This window comes from Callorhinchus milii, unplaced genomic scaffold, assembly GCF_018977255.1.
Source record: "Callorhinchus milii isolate IMCB2004 unplaced genomic scaffold, IMCB_Cmil_1.0 Scaffold18, whole genome shotgun sequence".
Classification (NCBI taxonomy): domain Eukaryota; kingdom Metazoa; phylum Chordata; class Chondrichthyes; order Chimaeriformes; family Callorhinchidae; genus Callorhinchus; species Callorhinchus milii.
This window is the reverse complement of record NW_024704759.1, coordinates 10,676,139-10,681,975: the sequence shown is the minus strand read 5'-3', so window position 1 is coordinate 10,681,975 and position 5,837 is coordinate 10,676,139.

Sequence of the window (5,837 nt, the reverse complement as noted above, 5' to 3'; positions counted from 1 at the left end):
GCACACAGAGTTTGTTTCTTTTTATGTATTACTTACCTATAATGGGAGTGTATTCTTGGTGAATGGGTGGATCACAAATTGGTGGGCAGGGCCACATTTTTTATATAATGCTTTAATCGGTAAATTGAAACACTAACGCATTTTTGGAATAATAAAGGTAGTTAATTACCGATTTCCCTTTTTGAGAGAAGACATTTTAAGAAGGAAACTTGTCGGGGTGCACACTATTTTAAAATGGGATTGGAAAATGTACAACAACTTATACGTATATAGCGTCCTCCACACAGGGTAGCATCTCAGAGCGTTTAGAAATACAGTAAACACAGAACAATAATTTAGGATGAACCAGTAACAACAACTTACATTTATATAGCGTGTGTCACGGAGGGTAGTGTCTCAGAATGCTTAACAGCGGAGGAACTTGATGGTGAGCCAGGAAACGAGGGGAAGTGACCAAAGACATGGTCGAAGAGGAAGGTCATCAGGTGCAATGTAGACAGGAGCGGGTAGACAGTGGAACAAGAGGACATAGGTTTAGAGTTGCGAAAGGCAATTTCAGGAATAGACACCAGGATGTTTTTCTTTACCCAAAGGATTACTGATGCCCGAGGGAATCTGCTCAGCTGCCACTGCCCTCCCAACTTCCACCCCCTCCTTAACCCTCCCTTCACCCACGCATTCGTCACATCAAGGCTTGATTATGGAAACTCCCTTCTCATCGGCCTTAGATATTAGATATGAGACGGTACCTGTGGTGCTGGATTTAACCAATCTCACACTTCCCAATGGACTGTGTGATGCCCGCTACCAGGATGGTGCTGTGCTTATATTTGAATAAACTGAGTTAGCCACAAAACTTTATTGTCTGGTCTTTTGACTCAAACACTGAGAGTTGAGATCCCAACACTACCTCTCCGACCTCCTCACTCCCCAATCCACCACCTGGTGCCTCCGCTTGACTGGCACTGGCCTCCTGCTCATCCCTCGCACCCTCTGCCCCATCATCGGAGGTCACGCTTTCAGCCACTACGCCCCGAAACTCTGGAACTCTCTCCCACAATCCCTCCACCTTGCCCCCTGTTTCCCCTCTTTCCAAGTCCCACCTGAAAAGCTTCCTGTTTGACCGTGAATAATAATAATCCTTGCATTTGATATAGCGCCTTATCACGTCGTAAAGTGACTGTGTATTTTGTGAGTGAAACGTGGTAGCCAATTGTGCACAACAATGACCATCAAACAGTTGTGGATTGAGTAACCAAATTTTTTTTTAAGGGACTTTTTTTTTACAACCGGAGAAGCGATCCATCAATCAACTAACGACCAGATTCCTATTTACTGCTAAATGAACAGAGGCATGTGGACTTAGGAAACTTGCCAACGTTTCGCCTTGCCAGGATTTGAACCCAGGTCCTCTCGTTTGCAAGGCAAGTGCTCAAACCACGTTAGACCAAGTTAGAGTCCCAACTCTATCATGCTTTATCCACAGGACAATGAGCTATTACATCACTCCCTTTATGGGGAGAAAGAATCAGACATACATACATTTTCAGGACCCTCTTTGGTTACATATCGAGTGTCACTCTGTACATTACAGCATTACAATCGTTTACACGTTGGGGTACGCTTCTGTGTTACCCGGTGAGCGTTCCCTATTGCCTCTCTGGCGTGTGGGTACTTGAGGCCAATGTGTGCAGCTAGAACAGGAGCCACGGCTGAGCTGAGCTTCAGCACTTCCCTCAGCACCGAGCCCCTGATTTAAGCATGTGTGAGCCTGCAGCAGGCTATCTCCAACACGACAAAACAATATTCATACAGTTGCTGCAGTATTCCAGTGACTTGTTGCTAGAGTTTGTAGATCTTGTGATTAACCCGTTTCCTCATTCTACACCAAAAATATGCCGTTTGCCTCATTGCATGCAAAACAACATTACCTGACAGTCTCAGAGTCTGACAGGCTAACATTGTTAATTTGCATGCAGGCTGCAACAATCTTTGATAGATTCACGTAAGCTCATGCCCTGAAATCTCCCCCCCCCCACACCCTGCTGAATAATGACCTTATTAACTGAATGTCTACAGTGGTGTACAAAGCGCATACTACTGCAGATGCTGGAAATCTGAAACAAGTTGCTGAGAACCCTCAGCAGGTCAGGCAGCATCTATGGAGAAAGGAAAGTGAGTCAATGTTTCGGGTCTAAGACCCTTCATCATAACTTTCTTCATTACTCTTTTAATTGATCGGTGTCAGCCTTTTTACAGCTGCGTCAATCTCAACAGCAACGACATCAACAATAATTTGCACTTATATAGCGCCCTCCACGCAGGGCAGTGTCTCAGAATGCTTAACAGTGGTGGAACCTGACTCCGAGCCGGTGGGTGGGGTGGTGGTGGTGGGGTGGTGGTGGGGAGGTGGCTATAAGCACGATCGAAGAGGAAAGTTTTCAGGTGGGACTTCAAAGAAAGGAGACAGGGGGCAAGGCAGAGGGATTGAGAGAGAGGGTTCCAGAGTTTCGGGGCGTAGTGGCTGAAAGTATGACCTCCGATGGTGGGGCGGAAGGTACGAGGGAAGAGCAGGAGGCCGGTGTCAGTCGAGTGGAGGCGCCAGGTGGTGGATTCGGGAGTGAGGAGGTCAGAGAGGTAGGGAGGGTGCAGAGAGTGAAGGGATCTCCTCACCATGGTGCTGGGCTGCCTGCAAATTCCGTGTATTGTTCCCTGATGATCTGTCAGGTTCCACGGTAAAAATTACTCCTGAATTCTGCTGTTCGGTGATCAGTAAATCCCACCGCTACTCCCTTTCAGCTCCTTCTTTAGCTCAACCGTTTGCTCATCCGTTTGCAGACGCCATCCGGCGTGGAGGGCGCTACATAAATCCAAGTTGTTGTTGTTGTAATTATTCCCCCCGGCATATAAAAAAAACACATTTTAAGAGGCTCTACCAGATAATCCATCACAATATTCTTTTTACTAAAGTAAAGGCAGAAACACAAAGTTGAAAGGGAATTTCAAAATGCCTATATTTTCAGTAAAATCTGCAAACTGATAAGAATGGTGTCTTTATATGTTTGGCCCTATTATCCTATTCCACCTCTCAACCTACGCTCAATGTTGGAATATTAGGAGTGAAGGATATGTTACTTTTATTTGCTGTGCTCTTAAACACTGGTTTCACATTGTAATCATTTTTACCCGCTGTACCTTTTTCAGACTGAGTTTTTAAAAACATTGTATACAATATGCATCATATTCTGTGAAGCAAGGATTATACATAATATAATCATCCTTGCATTTGATATAGCACCTTATCACTTCTTTGAGGCATTGACTATGTTTTTTGGGTGAAAAGCGGCAGCCAATTGCACACAGGGATGAATGCGTGCTCTGCATATGAATCACCTGAAACAGCAGGGAGTAGGTATTGATGGAAGTTAGTAATAATAAAAATATGTATAACAATAGCAATCATAAATGAAAGAAAACAAGTCTGTGGGAGAGACTTCACAACATGTAAGATTGATGGGACATTGTATGATTCACACAAGTCTGCTCCAGGCATAAAAACGATGATAATAATTTGGTTATGCAATCCACGACTGTTTGTATAATGCCTGACACCAAACCGGGGTGATTGAGGAGGGGACCGTAAGCATGGCCGCAGAGGAAAATCTTCAGCTGTGATCAAAAAGAGGGGAGGAGGGGGCCAAGGTGGAGGGATTGAGGGAGAGAGTTCCAAAGCTTTGTCGCACAAACAGCCATGAATGCAGTTACAATAAGATTAAGCCACGATGAATGCAGCTCAATAGATTAGGATGGGAAGAGGTGTGGAGTTTCTATCATAACTTCTGAAACCTGTTTTCACCCTTTCAAAGAGTTGCTAGTACAGTCCCTTCGGTATTTTAAAGTACTATTTCAAAGAACCAGGAAGTGAAAGGTTTAGGAATCTAAACAAAGATTTACAAAGACTGTCCAGCACGAAACAGGCCACTCAGCCCAAAGAGTCCATGCTGGTGCTTGTACTTCACAAGAGTCTTCACCCATTCCTTACTCCCTCCGATTCCTTAGAATTAGAGCATTCACCTTGCAAGCGAGAGACCTGGATTTGATTCTCGGTAGAGACCGAAACGTTGGGCAAGTTTCCTTACTTCGCATACCTCTGTTTACCTAGGAGTAAGTAGAAATCCAGTTGTCAGTCGATTGGCAGATTGTTTTTCCGGGGGTAATAATCCCTTCAAAAATTAAAACAAATAATAGTCACTCAATCCACAACAGTTTGTGGGACACTGCTGTTCGCAATTGGCTGCCGCATTTCACCCACAAAATATACAGACAATTCAATTTACAGTACATTCTGTGAAGCATTTTAAGACGTCTCGAAGACGTGATAAGGCACTATATCAAATGCAAGGATTATTATTAGCAGTAGTAGTATACCCTCCATTCCCCTCTTTCTTATGAGAAGGTCTAGCATGCTGCTTGAATACATCCACACTTCAGGCAACAAGTTCCACAGTCCACTACTCCCAAAATTGTTGTTCTTACCATATGCCAGAGATAATTAGAGACACCACTAGGCCCCAGGGTTTTTTTCTGATTTGAAGTTGTGCAATAGCACTTGAATGATCTTCAGATCAAAGCAATGTATAACATTTATCTGTTATACTACTTGACTCCTATTTGATTTTTGCTCCATTAAATTATCTGAGTGGAAAAACAGCCCAAGGTTTATTTAGAAAACGCAAAATACTGCAGATGCTGGAAATCAGAAACAAAAACAGAAGTCGCTGGGAACACTCAGCAGGTCAGGCAGCATCTATGGAGAAAGGAAAGTAGGACAAAGTTTCGGGTCCACGACCCTTCGTCACAACTTTCTTCATTACTCTTTCTGACGAAGGGTCGTGGACCCGAAACGTTGACTCACTTTCCTTTCTCCATAGATGCTGCCTGACCTGCTGAGTGTTCCCAGCAACTTCTGTTGTTGTCTATAGTGGTGTGCTGTGCAGGAGTAATGATATTCTTAATACAATCACTTCTTTTTTAACTACCACTGTGGCTGGTTCCCATTTTCAGATCCCATTTTCTTCATTACTCTTTTAATTGATTGGTGTCAGCTTTTTCCAGCTGCATCAATCTCAACAACAACAACTTGCACTTATGTAGCACCCTCCATGCAGGGCAGTGTCTCAGAGCACTTAACAGTGGCGGAGCCTGACTCCGAACCGGGGGGGGAGGGAGTGGTACGGAAGTGACCGTAAGCATGGTCAAAGAGGAAAGTTTTCAGATGGGACTTGAAAGAGGGGAGAGAGGGGGCAAGGCAGAGGGATTGAGGGAGAGTGTTCCAAAGTTTCGGGGCGTAGTGGCTGAAAGCGTGACCTCTGATGGTGGGGCGGAGGGTGCGAGGGACGAGCAGGAGGCCAGTGCCAGTCGAGCGGAGGCGCCGGGTGGTGGATTCGGGAGTGAGGAGGTCGGAGAGGTAGGGAGGTGCCAGGGAGTGAATGGATCTCCTCACCATGGTGCAGGGCTGCCTGCGAATTCTGTGTATTGTTCCCTGATGATCTTTCAGGTTTCAAGATCAAAAATTACTGCTGAATTCTGCTGTTCAGCGATGAGCAAATCCCACTGCTACTCCCTTTCAGCTCCTTCTTTAGCTCATCTGTTTGTCTAATTATTCCCCCCAGCATATAGAAAAACACATTTTGACAGGCTCTGTCAGATAATCTATCACAATTTGAAGTTGTGCAATAACAATAACATAACAATAATAATTCCTCCAAAACCAAAAACAATAATAAAATTGGTCATTTTCAATCTACGACTGTTTGTGGGACATTGCTGTGCGCAAT